An 18,740-nucleotide genomic window follows, 5' to 3' on the forward strand; every position below is an offset into this window, starting at 1 on the left:
AAAGCAGTGTCAGTCTCGCACTGAGGCAGTTTGATTATTGCATTAAGGGATATTTAACATGTTCAACCTAATTGTAAAGTGTAACTGAATTGGCAAAGTTAGCCTGATCTGGATACATTGCTGACACCTTGACGTAACCTTGCAGTCAGGCTGTGGGTGGACAGGGCAGCGGTGGGTGGCTGGCTCTGGGTTTTTAGGTCCCCAGTGTGCATCCCTTCTGCTGTGAATTCCACTCAGTCTAAATAAATATGCTGTGTGGACCTCTTTAAATATTTAGTGAAAATTCTGCCTAACTTTGTCCATACCTCAGTAATCAATATCTCTTGTTAAAGTGTCAGAAAACAAACACTTTAAGACATTCACTGATTTTGAAGAGTTCTCCTCATCTATTCATGATGCATGAGTTAACTGCAGTCATCAGCAGCATCTCCAGATGTTACACTCCGCAGCTGGTTGATCATGAGCCCCAGGAATATGTTCATCTACATGGAATTTGCATTGAATTTCTTAATTTGCATCTGTCATGATCGTGGATGCTTTAAAGCGAAAGATTTTGTAAGACACATTCATTTTGCCTTTAAAATCACAAAGATGTGTGTCATTTGTATCCCGAAAGCAGTGACACTTGTTGCGATGCCAAATGTTGTCTTTTTATATTTATTTTTTTATAGCTGCCATTTTAATGTGATGATTCCCTACTTATGCAGGAAGGAGCTGATAGACTCAACTGCCTCCAAATGTGCGTCTTTGTGCTTGTCCTCCAACAGTTGTATTTATGGCCTAATTTTAGTAGCTTTTTATTGGAACCAAAATGTGCTGTAAAGGTCACTTGTTCACCTCCCAGTGACATTTTAACTGTTGAGTCACAGGTCCCCCTATGTGTGAAATGCTTGTTCCCGGAAATCAGTGTTATTTGATGTCTCTGTCTATTTGATCCCGAGCAACAGGCATCCAATGTTGTTGATTTCCACTCCCTGTCAGGCTGAACCGCTGGCCTCAAATGATCGTGTTCGTCTCCCTCTCTGTGACGTGAAGCAGACAGTAATGTAATAACAGGGACCCTGGGAGCACAGACACGACACGTCTCCGCTAAGGTCACACAGAATATACACCTTAAGCCAGTCATCATTTATCTAATAACTGTTGTAGGGAGCAGTGTGCTGGATGTTCATCAATCTTCCAGTTTTACACAGTTGATAAACGGCATAGTAGAAAATTATTCTACAGGATATTTGAGGGGGCCTTATTCTCAGACTTTTCCTCATTTGCTCCATTTTGCCTCGAAAGATTACAATTTTAAAATTTGTACACTACTATTAATATTTTTTATGAAGTCTCCTATGTACACAAAGGCTGCATTTATGTGATCAAAACTGCTGTAAAACAGTAATATTGTGAAAGATTATTACAATTTCAAATGTTCTATTTGAATATATTTTAAAATGTAATTTATTCCTGTGATGCAAAGCTGAATTTTAGCACAATGATCCTTTAGAAGTCATTCTAATATGCTGCTGAAGAAACATTATTATTATTATTGATGTTAAAAACAGTTTAACTACTTAATATTCTTGTGGAAACCATGATTAATTTTTTCAGGAATTCATGAACCGAAAGTTTCAAGGAACAGTATTTATTTGAAATGGTAATCATTTGTAACATTAAACATGTCTTTGTCACTTTTGATGAATTCTACGCATTCTTTATAAATATCCTTTTTTTTTTTTTTTTTTTATAAATAAACTTCAGCTTTCTCCTGTGGAAGATAAAGTAGATTTTCTCTTCTTCACAAGACAAAACTTTGTAAATTAATTAGTCCCCCAAACCATCTTTCAAACAGCAAAAGAACAGATTTTGGCCCGATTCAGATTTGTCTGAGTCAGTCTCCATGGGGAGATCCTTTCCACTGCTCACCATGGCAACCTACTTGTGCACTGGGTTGCTTCCAGATCGTATGGTGTGAGGCTCATTCACAGAATCTGTTTAGACGGCTCTTCTAGAAAGTACTGACTAACAGTACACTGTGTAATGTAAATAATATCATGTTTATTAATATTTAAATTTATATATTTTATATATAGTTTACTTTATATAAGTCTCAGAGTGGACCAGTGGTGGCAGAGGAGACAGTCATTCAAGAATTTGGCTTAGGAGAGAAACTTATAGCAATTATTGTAGTAGACAATGTTGCGAATATGATAGTGGCCATACGACAGCTACAGATCAGAAATCTTAGGTGTTTTGCGCACACCCTCAACCTTGCTGCAGAAAAGGTGTACAACATCCTAATAACTATCATTTAAATTGATTTCAATTGGCATTATGTTTCAGGCTTGCCAAGCCAATCCATTGTCCTGGACATCAAGACCTGCTGGAACACCTTGTTCCTCATGTTGAACAATACCCTGCCATACAAACTACCTTCTTGAATGCAAAATGGCTCATAAAGAGGGACAAGTAATTCAATGAGCTGGATTTCACATAAGCATTAGTAGAACTAGCAGATTTAAGTTAATAAAGTGGCTAGGCTGAATCTAGTAGATTTCAGTTATTGTATTGTACTGGAAGTGCTCATGCCAGCCTGATTCAAGTACATGTAATGATGAAGACAAATAATGTAACGTTAATGTGCAATATTTACATCAGAATCGAATTCACTTGAAAAGGTTAGAGAGGAGGACTAAAGGAAGGCTGAGGAGTTAGTCAGTGTGATGCACCTTCTATACACATCTGCTCCATCGTGTCCAGTGACAGGAATGCTACATGTGACCAAATCCTTGAAAAGATGGAGCATCTACTTTAGAATTAGAGTGGAAGAATTTAGTTTGTGGCCGCCATTAAAAAAAAAAAAATATGGTGTGATCCATCCAAATGCTTCCATGTGCCAAAAAATTATCACTCATCATAATGAAAATTTATACACAGCTGGCTGTTGCCTACAATAAGACAGTCAATATGAGTGAGTGATTGATTGATTAATTAATAATAATAAAAAAAAACATACAGGATGGTGATGTGTTGGCATTGCTCGAGGAGGCAACCACCATGGACCCTCAATTCAAGGCAAAGGTGGCAGAGTGAAGTTTGGGATCGATAAGTCGAGACGGCAGTGAAGTACTCATTAAATAGTTTCTTTCAGAATATGAGAAATGTTAACTATGAGATGTTTTATCTTTAATGTAGAATGAATGTAATCATGTACATGACATTAATGAAGTCATGTCCATCTCAGTTGTCAGAAGAGGCTGACGAGGTAATCGAAGTATGGGATCAGCAACAGACCCAAGATTGAGAAGCGCATGAAAAGGTGGAGGAGGACTTAGTAAGTTAGATTTATTTGTGTGATGTTTATGCTGTGTTCTAAAAAGCAAGGAATAAAACTGACTACAATAACATGGCAAATCTTATATTTCAGCTTCAGAAACAAAGACTCTCTGCACTGGAGGAATTTTTCACAGAAGAGGACCGAGAGCTGGAGAGACTCCTCATTCAACAACAACAACATACTATACCGAGAAAATGAAGAGTGAAGTGTCCGTCTACAGAGCCTTGCCTCTCATCCCCACGTCCGAAGACCCTGTCCTCTGGTGGTGGGGTAAGAAAGAGACTCTCACAGCTCTTCACCATCTACCTGTGTGTTCAGGCTTCCTCAACTCAGTGTGAAAGAGTGTTCTCGACAGCCAGGGACACTCTCTGTAAGGAGTGATAGTGCCTGCTCCCTGAAAAAGTCTCAATATGGTCATTTTCTTAAATAAAAATTGCTAGAGATGCCAGAATTCTCTATTATATTCAGTTGTGCTACTATGCACATGCTTTTCGAATATGTTGTGGTGTGGTATGCATAAGGATCTCTCTATCTCTCCCTCCTTTTTATTAAAAAAATGTGCTTTATGTGCCTATTTCTGTTTACTTAGAGGCATTTGTAAACTGCAGTACTAATGTTCAGCAGTAATAAAATAACATTAAATTTTTAACATCTTTTGACATTGTCTTTTTGCACCGAATTATAGAGTATATCAATAAGCAGTATCGGTATCGGTAGCGATCAAATGTAAATGATACCCGTCCCTACTTATATATATTATTTAATTGTAGTGGGAGGAGTTACAATCAGATAAGCATCAGCTGATGCTTGCTGTCACACTGTGGTCAGTCTGGACTACGCTTGAGCTCCATCCGTCACTCAAACTACATTTCCGGCAGCTCTGTTTGAGATTTATTCTTTTGGCCATTTAATCAATGGTTGGCATTAAATTGGATTTGAAAGTCTCTCAACAATATTGCTCTTAAATGAAATTCAAAGCCCAATATATTTTCCTGCATTCTATCGAAGTGTCTGCTAGATGGGCATTGCCCGAATGCCTCTGCAAATGCTCCTTTACTCCAGGGACCAGTTGTCTGCTCTCATCTGTTAGCGGCCCTGGTGCTATATTTAGGCCATACCAATAACCAAATCCATAGCGCCTGGTGAGCTGTATCTTCAGACCAATGAGTAGCCCTGGGTGACAAGGCCTTCCAATAGAAGCAATGTCATCAATATTCACTAATGCTTTATTGAGTCTCCCCATAATGTGGGGGAAGAGAGAGCAAGAGAAAATCCTCACACATAAATTAAACCTTTCCAACTTTGTTGCCATGGAAGCTCAGTCCTTTTGGTGAAGCTTCTCATTCTTCAATCTCCATTTAATTAAGGCTCCAGAGCTGCCAAAGGCTTTTTGGCATACTACTTTAAGTACATCAATTCTATCAAGTTATGTTTTTCGACTCTTTCTGTGTGGCCGTCAGACTTATGGAACACAACAAATCCTCTGCTTCAGGCAATACTGGGAATTCTGAGGTTCATAGGGTTTTTAATATTTTTTCATCTCGTTTGAAACCAGGAATGCAACTTAAATTCATAAATATGTGTAAATCCACAAGTATTTATTGTACATAGAAAATCTACTTTTCAGTAGTCCTTTATGAATTTGTAATGTTGTCATTTCTATTCTTGGCTATCATCAGTCTCTCACTTGTGTAAGGAAGCCCAAAGACTTTATCACACAATATCTCATGACTTTCACTTAATAACAATGTTGTTTACATAATTTCATCCTTTTTTTTCTTTTTTTTTTTAGGTCAACTGCGACTTTATTTATTCATATATCATAACTGAGACTGTTGCAACTTTTTCTTAATTTTTTTATCATTAAATTTGGAATATGTCTTGTAATTGCAAATTTCTTTTAATGGTGATGTTTTATTACTATTGCAACTTATTCTTGCAACTGCAAATTTACTTGCAAATTTATATCTTACAGTTGCAACCTTTTTTTACTTTATATTTAGACATTATTTCTTGTTATTGTGAATTTCTTGTAATTTGAGTTATTGCATCTTTTCTTGTAATTGCGAATTTGTGTGAATTTATATCTCACAGTGTGACATTATATTTCATAGGGTGACTTCTTTTCTTGTCAGCTTTATATCTCATTATTGTGACTTTGCTGCAATAACATTTTAAAGGCGATAACAGGCTTCCATACTTTCTCCTGAAAAATAGATGAAAACTTTTTTCCCATTGGCAGAGTTGTGGCATTTCCAATACTATGGGTACTTTGCTGTTATAATATGTTAATGATTATTGAATTTTGTTATGGAAAAAATATTCCCTGGATACCAATGACAGAGATTAGCAGAGGGATGATAATCTGTCACATCTGATTCAATACACATGCAAATGCAGTCTCATTAATGCAAGGAGAGCAGAATGGAAACATTTGACCTTGCTGCATAAAAATAAAGCTTAGAATCCACTAGCTTGATGCTAATTCAGATTGGGTTGTCCCGGTTTTTGTCCTGGTAACTAAGACAGTCACAAAGAGGCTAATTAGGGCAATCCACATTAATTAAAATCACTCCCATGTGAAGCTGGTCTCAAATTGGACTTAAATCGAAGGACTGGTACAAATGTGATTGATGTTTACATAGATAGAGCCTATGCTGCACTCTGCTCTTTGATCATAAGCCTTTTAAAAAGATGGTCTTGGATATTCCACAGCACTACAGGGACTAGTCCATAAACTGTGGTTTGATATTAAATCCTCTTTCATTCTTTGTTTAATTATTTAGTGCTGAGTCTGATAGCTTTGTAAACAGAGTAAATTACAAAGTATTTCTAGATAAAAGGATGTAGTGATGAGATTAACACTTTTTGAAAGCCAACATGATTACATCAAAACCATTGTTCATACAGTAGCATCATAATGAGGGGTCAGATGTGAAATTGGTCCAGACTGTGATCTGACAGTTCAGTCCAGATTAAAAAGAGACTCTGCTCAAGCTCAGCAAGCTCAACAAGTGACAAGAACTAGTGAGATTAATGCGATGGGGAAAGGGTGAGCGAGTCTTGTACAGTAGATTTCACAGTGAAGTCTTTTGAGTAAACAGCATCAAACAGAGAGATATTTTTGGTAAGGTGAACGAGATATTGAGATCAGCTGGATTCCAGTTATTATGGCATTGACATCTCTGCAGTCTTTCCCAGGCAAAAAAATAAATAAAATAAAAATAGGACACTAGTTGGTCTGAAAGATATATTGGTACTATATTGGTTATTATTGCTTAAAACCAATCTCTTCCAACTTTATTTGACCCTCTAACTTTAACACTCACTATTATAATTATATTCTTAAAAAAAATCTAACTACCTTTCTAATCTTTTTGTATTTTATTTTCATTTATTATGCAAGTGTGTGTGTGTGTGTGTGTGTGTGTGTGTGTGTGTGTGTGTGTGTGTGTGTATATATATATATATATATATATATAATGTATAAGACCTCTAACACTAGCTTGCTCTATTCTTTTTCTATTGTATCTGTTTTCTTTTTATTTATTATATTATTTAAAAGCCCCTGCTACGTGTACTGTGTTAACCTAACCGAGACTTGTTATAGCACTTATATATCATTGCTCTTTTTGTTGTTTTTGATTGCTTCCACTGTCCTCATTTGTAAGTCGCTTTGGATAAAAGCATCCTAATGGCCCATCATTCAGAATCAGTCCAGCCAGACAACACCCATACACTGTGGTTCAAGACACACACACACACACACACACACACACACACACACACACACACACACACACACACACACACACACACACACACACACACAGTGTGTGTTTATTTGTGTGTATTCCTACTGTGGATACTCTTAATAGTCAGTCACTTATGACTGTTAGAGGCTATTTATAAAAACTAGAGATGCATTGATCATGATTTTTTTCTTTAAGCAAGAGACAAGACTGAATGAAGGCATGCATGAACAAATTGTTGCTCTATTAAAGGTTGAACTAGCCCTAAAAAAGAAACTAATAGAAAAAAATATCTGTATCCATTTGAAATTAGATGCATTTTAATCACAATCCGAACAAAGATTTTGTAAACAAATAATTCAAACTGGTTTTCTGAATGGGATCAACCAACTAATTTACCAATGTAATAAAAATAATTGTGTATGAATGGACATTGCTACAGGTTTGGAACAACATGAGGATACGCTATGAGAGGATATTCTATCTCTTTAATTAATACCTACACAAGCTAACATATTCAGCCTGTTTTCAATTTTTAGCAGTTGCACTCTACAGCATATAGTAGACAAAGTGTCTATTACTTCCCATGCATAATATATGTGCAATGTTCCACTTACTGAACAGCTGAGAAGCATGCGAAAAGATATATGCACTCTGTTTTTACTAAGCAGACTACTAAGATCACTACTGACATGCATACTGATATTCACACAAGATACTGACTATTGATCTGAACACAAAGCTGCTTTCAGAGAGAGGATGAGTCATGAGACCCATCAGAAGATTCCTATCTGAGCACATTAACCCACCTCAGTGAATTTCTCTAGAGGTACAGCTTCAGCTGAGTGTTGTGGGAAGACATCGAGCCAATTACTCCACTACAGTATTACTTTAACAGGATTTACTGCTGTACACAAATGGACTAGTCTGGTGCACTGTAGGTGTCTGCTGCATAGCGAACCCTCTAATTTACATTTATGCATAATTTAAAGTAGTCACATGTATTGCTTTATGGCATCTTGCCATCAGCAACAGCAAGAGGGCAGCTCTGCACATGTCACTTATGCTCTGATAATCGTCTCTGTGGCTTTGACAGTAGTTGGAAAGGAAAGATACTTTGATCAAAGTTGAACAGAGGAAGCTTTGAAAAACTCAGAATTACAGATTTATTTGATGGTGATACTTTCATAACACAAGATTACACATGTTCAGATATTCTTGAGTGCCACTGAGTATTAATGCCTTATGGATGGTTGTACATTCAATTCAATGAAGGAATCTCTTATTGATCCGTGTGTTAAGTTATAAATAATGCTTAAGGATTCCTTTTAAAATAATTCACTTTGCAAGGACATTTCAGAAATGAATTATGCTCATGAAATGATGCCTCTTGTTGAAAATTTTATTCTACCCTAAAAATTTTAATCCCAGAACTCAAATGTTCAAACGTTGTGCACTTTTTTTTAATTTAATTGTATTTTTTTATTTTTTTACATTGATTAGTTTCCTTCACAGGTTTCCAGGATGAGGATACAACACATGACTGCTCTATTTTGGCTGCTCCAAGTGGCCGAAGTATTTTTATTTTTTCTAACAGCATAGCATTGTACAAAATACCCTAAAAATAATATACATGAAGAAAAGTATGATTTGAAAAGTGTCATGCAGAGCTTCTAGAAATACCATTTTACTGTTTTTAACTGTAAATCACAGTTTTTTTTTAAAGTATTTTATAGTAAAAAATGTGGTGTTAAGTCATTTAAAAAATGTCACCATATATCATAAGGTAACATTCAGTTAAAAATCATCATCATTTTTCTGTAAAAAATACGTGCAGAATAACTATGCAGAATTATTTAGTTATAATTTAATCTTTTAAACCCATTTGTTGGTGGTTCCCCAACATTAGTGAGCCACTGACTGAATCAGATATGATCATGAAGTTGCTAATCTGAATGTTTTTTTTTCTGTCTTCTGCAAAAAAATAGGCCTATGCGCTCCAGTAAACCTGATTAATTTCTCCTCATTTTCTGCTACTGTTAACTAAATTCTCATGGGTGTGTGAATGTGACTTTTGTTGATGAGGGGTTTGCCCTGATTGGTGTCTTTGTGTGAAAGAGCTGGGGAAATAAACTGCCACGTCAAAACTGTATTCATTAGCATCAATAATCATTGTTACAAGTGGCTATTTTTCTGCTCCTGTGAGGAACTGCACCTATTTGAATAAAACGGTCACTGCATGCCTGAATGATAATAGGTGAGAAATACAGTTTATGAGGAGCATTCTGGGTCTGTACAAAAGACTCAAGAGAGCAGCAAGGGAGTAAATCAGAGGAAACAGCTTAAACACTATATCATTCATCTTAATCAACCTTCATAAATGTCTTTGTCTATGCAGTAGCAAGTTTTGTATTTAATCACAAACTGCTACTTACTTGCCTCAGAACTTTCATCACAGTTCCTAACACTTAAATCCATCTACTCTGTTTAAATAATTCAGAATTGTATGTTATATAAACCAGCAATATGCTTTGCAAAACTGATTGGGTCATTTTAAGGATAGTGCATATTGATTTGGAACTTGTGAAAGGGAGCCCAAGCAAATGAATTGATATTCAGTGCTCATGTGTGGGTTATTGTACAGTATATCCTCGAGGAACGGGAAAAATTCAAGCCCGGGTGTTTAGAGTAATCTTTGCAGCAAATATTGCCAAATTACGTTTTTATGCAAATACTCTCGGTAAAAGGATTTACTGGTACAATTTTAGATTGCTTACTGTGCTTAATAACCCAACAATGTATGAGGGTGAGAAAACACCTTAAACAATGTTATTTGTAATGGGTAAATGTAACCTGTAATAAGATAATTACCACGATTTCACGTATTTACCTTTGCATGCAGGCAGGTTATTCAATGTGCACATCTTTTTTCATGCTTCAACATCAGAACCAGAGTAAAATATTGTGGGGTTTTTCTTATATTTGTGAGCTTATTTTGCATGTAAATGCCATGGCCTTGACAAAGAGAAGCCCGATGTAGCTTAATAAGCAGATAGTATGTTATACCAATAACAAGCTTTTCATGACACTTCTAAGCTTTTGTACAGACAAATTCTGACTCTGTTTCTATTCAGATCAGAACTCATCAATATTGCAGCAACACTCTCCTGCTGTTGGTGGGCTCCACCTTCATTATTAATTTAGCTTTGTTTTCTTTTTCTTTTTTCAGTCTCTTGCTGCTCAGCTGCTGTTGTACAAGACTTAAGGCTGACTCCGGGGCTGCATTGCAGATGCTCAGTGTTTATTGGCTTCATAGTGGAGTAAATATCATGGCTGAGGGTTTTCCCACAACATTACATCAACTTTTGTCCTTTAAGGCAGTATGTAGCTAATAGCAGTAGTGACATTGACAAACACTTTAATAGTTCAAACAGTCTGACAGCAAGTGCTGTCTTTAAATTCATTCTCACATACAGCTGAATGTAACTTATAAAGTTTGGCTGCTTTGTTTATAGTCTAATACTAAATTGCCAGAATGGTGCCACCTTGATATTGACATTGCAATAGAATTTGACCATTCGTTTTCTTTGGTGTCACCAATGGCCCATTAATATGTACTGGTGTCATTGCTTCATCTGTGTACTGAGGGAACAAAATCATCAGGTAGTTGATATTGATTCTGATATCAAGCATGCAGATTGTCCTTGTTGCACAACACTTGTTCAACTGTAAACATGCCATAAATAAAATTATCCTACTGACAAACAAGGTTGAGAAAAATGATTCTTGATGTAGCTTTCAACATATTATGACTGAGGTACATTTGTTAGACATCTCATGCACCAAATTACAGATAATACATTATTCATTACACATTATGTTAATTCATTTTGTTATTATCACGACTCATTATGTTAATTCTTTACCGATTATCAAACTCTTTTTTTTCTCTGTTGATTCTTCATTTAATTGAAAGTAAATGTTGTAATATGCTTTTATGAGTGTGTCAAAGAACAATAAACAAACAAAACATTTAATTATTTTTATGAAATGCTACTGACGAAACCCATTTTGCTAATTTTTACTTAAATAATAAGTAAAATAAACAAAGTAAATCACAGTTATTTGCTTGAATCAGTTTTTGCTTGATTCGTTGCACTGAAACAAATCACTAGGGTCATTCCTTCAGAAATCAGGCTGTACTTTGCATGTTTTTGACTCACATAAACAATCAGCTCCTAATCGTTCATGAGTCTTTCATTTTTTTTAACCAATCTTCACCAGTGGTTCTCAACCTTTTTTAATTCCAAGGCTGTGGTGACCATATGTCCTCGTTTTTCAAATTTCAAAATTGCCTACAGTTTTTCAGGTTTGTTTATAAGTGCTCATTACAGTACTCATACATACTGTATGTATTTATATTTGCATTGCTTTACAGGTCCCACCCCATCAATTATTTACAATTTAGTATTAAAATGCACATTTTACGAATTCACATTACTTTTCCAGGTCTATAAATCACACTTTTAAAATTAGGCTTCTTCATATATAGGTGTTTCAATATAGTGGGAACCCCAGTTCTTTAAAAAAAGAAAGAAAAAAAAAACAGTTATTGAGGGGGTGAAACACAATAATAAATATATTGTTTTTGTAGTTGTTGTTGATTATACTTATCTGAATTCTTGTTTTGTCTTATTTTAAATAGATTTAAGTTTTCTTGAGCCCCCCACCCCCTAGAAGTTTCATGAGGTGCCCTGGTTGGCCTGTATATTTTGTGCTGTAGATTCAGTAGAAGTGAAGTATAGTGCAGGAAACTCTTGAGTATTTTAGTACAGTTTTCCATTTACATCTCAGCATAAGAATGCATGTGCAAGAAGCTTTACCTGTTTTTCTGAATAAGTCCTGTTTCTCAATTCTCAGCCCTTCATTTATTAAATTAAGAGAAAGGGTTGTGAGGTCCAAATGGAGGTTTATTAATCTGCTTTTGTGAGCACTCTCACTAATGTGCCAACATGGGGAGGTTCATCCCTCTGCCCTGCCCTGCAGAAAGAGATGTTCTTCTCTGGACATTACCCAGCCCTGCCAATATCGTAATTACAGTAATATCCTATATGGAGGGATGCTGCAGAGCCTAAATGACTTCCACATTGGACAACACATGGCAAAGGCACTTTCCACCACTCTGCCCAGCATTTGTTTAGTTAGACCACATGGACCACAGGTGCACTGCCTTTATGAAACTAAGAAGCTTCTGCTAAGGTCAGTGATTGTGAATCACAAAAAACACAAAACTCTATGCAGATCAGTAGCTTATGTGACCTTTGTATCTTTTGTCTCCATTTTGACCTTTAAGGTTGTGTAGTGAATATCAAAGTTTAATATTTCTCTTTAAAGACATAATGCACTGTGAATAAGCCAAACGCATGAGTACACTGAGAGCTTTGAGAAGCTCTTCTCATTCATCTGTTTCATTCAGCTGTTTGTGCGTTCATTCATAATCCTTTGTGGTCTTTGGTGTATACAAGAACATCCGCTCTGATTATTGAAAGGTGTTCTAGCACTTGGTCAAAGCATTACAGCTGTGATGTGCACAAACATCACATTGTGTTCTAAGAGGCAGAGTTAAGACCTGTGTGCTTGTCTTCAGTGACCACCGTTGGTCAACCGTTGGTCAGACTTCTACTAAGATTATTGGGCAGCTCGTCCTGCTTCACCAGAAATAGGTCAACCCGATAATCCCCTAACTGAGCAGAGGTGACATGAACAGTGTAAGGATTAGCCGTCGCTGAGAGAGACAGTGGCTAGGTGAAAGTGCTACCTGCTTTAGAGGTCTCTGGGTCAGGCAGAAATGTAACACCAGTAACCCTGTGCACGGTTTCCTTTGATTGTGTGTTTACCTTGCAGAACTGCTATCAGAAAGGGAATTGTATGGTGAAAAAGAGGGCTTGCTCAGTGTACAGTCGTGGCCAAAAGTTTTGAGAATTACATAAATATTAGTTTTCAAAAAGTTTGCTGCTAAACTGCTTTTAGATCTTTGTTTCAGTTGTTTCTCTGATGTACTGAAATATAATTACAAGCACTTCATACATTTAGAAGGCTTTTATCGACAATTACATGACATTTATGCAAAGAGTCAGTATTTGCAGTGTTGGCCCTTCTTTTTCAGGACCTCTGCAATTCGACTGGGCATGCTCTCAATCAACTTCTGGGCCAAATCCTGACTGATAGCAACCCATTCTTTCATAATCACTTCTTGGAGTTTGTCAGAATTAGTGGGTTTTTGTTTGTCCACCCGCTTCTTGAGAATTGACCACAAGTTCTCAATGGGATTAAGATCTGGGAAGTTTCCAGGCCATGGACCCAAAATTTCAACATTCTGGTCCCCGAGCCACTTAGTTATCACTTTTGCCTTATAGCACGGTGCTCCATCATGCTGGAAAATGCATTGTTCTTCACCAAACTGTTGTTGGATTGTTGGAAGAAGTTGCTGTTGGAGGGTGTTTTGGTACCATTCTTTATTCATGGCTGTGTTTTTGGGCAGAATTGTGAGTGAGCCCACTCCCTTGGATGAGAAGCAACCAGGTTGTCAGGATGCTTTACTGTTGGCATGACACAGGACTGATGGTAGCGCTCTCCTTTTCTTCTCCAGACAAGCCTTTTTCCAGATGCCCCAAACAATCGGAAAGGGGCATCATCGGAGAATATGACTTTGCCCCAGTCCTCAGCAGTCCATTCACTATACTTTCTGCAGAAGATCAATCTGTCCCTGATGTTTTTTTTTGGAGAGAAGTGGCTTCTTTCTGCCCTTCTTGACACCAGGCCATCTTCCAAAAGTCTTGGCCTCACTGTGCGTGCAGATGCGCTCACACCTGCTTGCTGCTATTCCTGAGCAAGCTCTGCACTGGTGACACTCCAATCCCGCAGCTGAATCCTCTTTAGAAGACGATCCTGGCGCTTGCTGGACTTTCTTGGATGCCCTGAAGCCTTCTTTACAAGAATTGAACCTCTTTCCTTGAAGTTCTTGTTGATCCTATAAATTGTTGATTTAGGTGCAATCTTAGTAGCCACAATATCTTTGCCTGTGAAGCCATTTTTATGCAACGCAATGATGGCTGCACGCGTTTCTTTGCAGGTCACCATGGTTAACAATGGAAGAACAATGATTTCAAGCATCACCCTCCTTTTAACATGTCAAGTGTGCCATTCTAACCCAATCAGCCTGACATAATGATCTCCAGCCTTGTGCTCGTCAACATTCTCACCTGAGTTAACAAGACGATTACTGAAATGATCTGAGAAGGTCCTTTAATGACAGCAATGAAATGCAGTGGAAAGGTTTTTTTGGGATTAAGTTAATTTTCATGGCAAAGAAGGACTATGCAATTCATCTGATCACTCTTCATAACATTCTGGAGTATATGCAAATTGCTATTATAAAAACTTAAGCAGCAACTTTTCCAATTTCCATTATTTATGTAATTCTCAAAACTTTTGGCCACGACTGTATGTGTGCTAATTTAATGTTGAGGATGCATGGTCAAAACTGATTCGTTTTCTTAGTGATGATTGAATCTGTGGTCACAGAATTTAACCTTTTGTTATACATAAAATTCTACACACCCTCTGCCTTTTTGTGTTCATTTATTATATATTTGTCTAATTTGATAATGCTTTGAGCTATTCAAAGTGTATGTAGAGCTCTCAGTTCGCACATTTATATTGGTGCTCTGGATACAGATTCCCGGAATCATTTTAATTTTGCTTCTATATGATTCATTTGGGTGTTTTTCAGTTTTTATGTCCAGTTTGTTTATATAATAAAATTTCTCTCTCTGCTAAAACTGCACGGGAAACTTTTGTCTGGATATTGTTATAGATTGTTACAGATTTCCTGATTCCATTCAGATTCACAGCAATTCTATTTGATTTGTAATTTTTATTTGATACTGATTCATTTGGGTGTTTTTTGTTTATAATGTCCATTTTCCTTATTTGAAAGAAATCCTCTCTCTGCTGTAGCCATACAGGACAGGTGTTTCAGACTGACTGAAATCTCTAACTTATAAGAACTGAACTGTAAGTCATTTGTTTTGTGAATCAGGCTGCACTTTTTGCACTGCATGTTTTTGATTCACTATCAATAATTGACTTATAAGAGTAATTTTTCATTCAGACTAAAATGGTTGTATGATTTTTGTCAGAGTAAAATCTCAGAAAAATCAATATCAGGATTTAGTTGAACCAGAAAATCAATATTTTTATCTAGTGCTATTTGGCAGATGTTTTGATTAAAAATTTAGATGTAAATTGATTTATACAATCCATGGGAATCAAACCCCTTTAACCTTGGTATTGCTGTGTGAGATACATATACATATATATATATATATATATATATATATATATATATATATATATATATATATGTATGTATTTTATATTTACATTTAACAGAAATTCACAGTTTTCCACTTAAAATCAGAACAGAATGTGTAAAAAGGCTAGGTTTTTTCTAGGCCTTGAGACTCCTATGAAGGTGCTTTCTTTTTTTGTGGAAGGACTGTTGTGATATGCCCTAGGCTTTTGAGTCCAGTGTATTTCAAAGCCAAAAAATCCCTGGAAGAAAAAAAGAACTATGGAAACAGGTAATGTATGTAACATTGGGAGTGAGAAAATGCAACTCTGGCTAAGAAACAGAATAATGCTTGAGCTAACAAAGCCAGAGGTGCAATCGGATGAGGAGCAGTGGAGAAATTCAATCACATCAGTTTCTTATATAGAGAGAGGGAGAGAGTTGAAGATATAGCAACACTTTCCGAGTTTATTTGGTCTGGGATAAGACTCCACATCAGCAGTATCCATCTACCAGTAACACGGCCACTCAAAACACACACAAACTATCTCTCTCACAAACAAACAAACACACACACACACACACACACACACACACACACACACACACACACACACACACACACACACACACACACACACACAGCAGTTATATTAATTTCTTTAAATTTTATTCCATTTTAATTCTTGGCTACTACATTCCAATATGAATTCGCCATCTGTTGGTCACATCAATTTAAATTCAGAACCTGAATCTAGTCATTTTAAGTTTCTGTCCAATAATGAGAGGTATTGTATAATATATACTGATGCTAAAACTACACATAAACTGCACAGGTATAGTCGCAAGTAATTTTGTCAGAAAAATTGCTATTGTCTTGATGTTTGCCTTGCTGGTGGGTCATCATGCATCTTGGGTAAATCCTGCTGGGAAGCTGTTAATTAGCCGGATCACTGTCAAAGCTCTGCCCGGCTGGTTGCTTTTAAGATTGTGCATTAAGAGGTTTTAAAGCTACTTAGTCTTACACCAGAGAGATCTCATGGTTTGGATCCACCTCACTTTATTGTATTTCATAGTCATATATCTATCTATCTATCTATCTATCTATCTATCTATCTATCTATCTATCTATCTATCTATCTCTCTCTCTCTCTCTCTATCTATCTATCTATCTATCTATCTATCTATCTATCTATCTATCTATCTATCTATCTATCTATCTATCTATCTATCTATCTATCTCACACATAATGCACTAAAACAGTTTAATTGCAGCCTCTCTGCAGTCAGCTTTCCTTTGTGACTCCTATCCTATATGAGCTTTTTTTTGGTGTTGCTGACTGTACTTCTCTAAAATAAGCGATATGGACCCTGACACAGTAGCAGCGGTCCCATTCGGCGTAGTGATATCTTATTAAAGCGGCACCACGTAATCCTACCAACACCCTCCCTAGCTTTAAATCCGCTCGTCCGGGGCAGTTGTGTAGACGCACAGCCTCCTCCTCCTCCTCCTCCTCCTCCTCCGCGGCTCGTGTTCCTCGGTAACATGGTGTGCAGCGCGCGGCAGCAGTAGACAGTATCGCTGGACCGTAAGAGAAGGCGCTCGCACTGCTTGACCTGCTCTCCTTCCACAACAAATCAACGCAACGAGGGAAACTTTGCGTTTCTTGGACACGGTAAGCCAGATATGATGGCCAATCAACGCGCCCAGATTACTTACTGTAACATATTAATATTTTTAAATTCTTAATGACGGAGCGTTGGCTCTCCTCTTCTGTATTGTCAAATAGCATCCCATCATAACCACGCGGAACACTGGGAACGATTGAAAGTAAAGCCTGCAGTTACAAAAAAAAAAAAAATAATAATAATAATAATATTAATTTTTTTTTGGTAATTAAAAAGAAAGACATACAATAACGCGGATGTAAAATATTTCTGCTCCATTGCTTGATAGTTCACAACACAGGATCGGGGTCATCGTGTATCCTCCATGTCGTGTGAACATTTCTTTATGAGTGAACTGATAGTTTTGTGATTATGAAGGACGTAAGGAATGTTTCGATGGGTCAGGGCTCGCGCTCGACGGATGTGCGCGTTTCCAGTTATTCTGCTCGGACAGTCAGGCGATGCTATTGTCCAGACTGCGCTTCTGAAGGGCTCGAGGAAGCGGGACAGTGATCCTGCGGAGGGAACCCTCGGCTGCTGCGATCAGTCATCATTAGCCTGCTCGAAAAGTGGTCAATGCAAAAATATTTATAATATAAATGTAATTATTATGACGAGTTACCATATTCGGCAACGTGTATTAGACTGCAGGCTAAACTCTAGAAGCAGTTCAGTGTTATATCAACAATAATCTCGAAAAAGTGACATATTTACCCACAAGTGAGTGTATAGCCTGTTTTATGACCTAGTGATGCTTTTAAAATAACCAGTTAATTATTTAACCGATAGGATTAAATATATAAAGAACCCCACAGCAGGATTATATTAATAGCTAGTGCAGTATTTTTATAGCCTATTTATAAAAAAAAAAAAAAACTACTACCATCAGACGGCAGCATATTTCTTATTGCTTCACAGATATTAAATAAAAATAAATAAACGAGAACAAATATGTTTATTTATCAAATCTGAGTGATTTAGTAGTGACTGCAATGATATTTCACTTGATAGTTTTGGATAGTATATAGTATATATATATATATTAATACAGTGGGTATAGAAAACACCCCCTTTAAAATAATCACATTTTGTTGCTTTGCAAATTGAAATGAAGACAGACATGTTTTGGTTTTATCCAGCTATATTTACTCATTGCAATGTATAACATCTAAGTGAAAGATGTAACACCAACATGTCAGAAAAAACAAACAAACAAAAAACAGATTTTACTGACTTAGAAAAAGGATCACCCCCTCCTATACATGACTTGTAAACTCAATCACTTTTTCAATGCGTACAAAGCCATTTGACTTTAAACTGTGATCAACTGTGGTCATTTTGATTAATCGCTCAGCATGAAAAGAGCTTTCTTGGAGCATTTCAGTCCTTGATAGTGCAATTGAAGCAAACAATCAACTGCAGGTGGCAAGACACTGTCAAAATATCTCCTGAATAAAGTTATGGACAGGTACAAGTCAGGAGATGGGTGCAAAAAATATATATATCAATGGCTAGAAGCACAGTGAAGTCTATTATTAAGAAGTTGAGGGTATTTGGTCTGACCAAGAGGCCTATACAGCAACTCTGAAGCAGCTGCAGGAATTTATAATGGAGTGGTCATTGAGTGCATGTGACTACAATA

The 18,740-nt window shown here is 36.7% G+C and overlaps 1 protein-coding gene across 1 annotated transcript in view; it reads left to right on the forward strand.

Annotated features, from left to right (window-relative positions):
• Nucleotides 1-16,914: 16,914 nt before the first annotated feature.
• The window catches only part of hpca (hippocalcin), a 39,017-nt gene continuing 37,191 nt past the window's right edge, over nt 16,915-18,740 (forward strand). Inside the window, exon 1 of the mRNA XM_059509774.1 lies at nt 16,915-17,106. The gene's annotated coding sequence lies outside the window, so the exon portion shown is untranslated. The remainder of the gene's footprint in view (nt 17,107-18,740) is intronic.

Source organism: Carassius carassius, chromosome 25 (assembly GCF_963082965.1).
Source record: "Carassius carassius chromosome 25, fCarCar2.1, whole genome shotgun sequence".
NCBI lineage: Eukaryota > Metazoa > Chordata > Actinopteri > Cypriniformes > Cyprinidae > Carassius > Carassius carassius.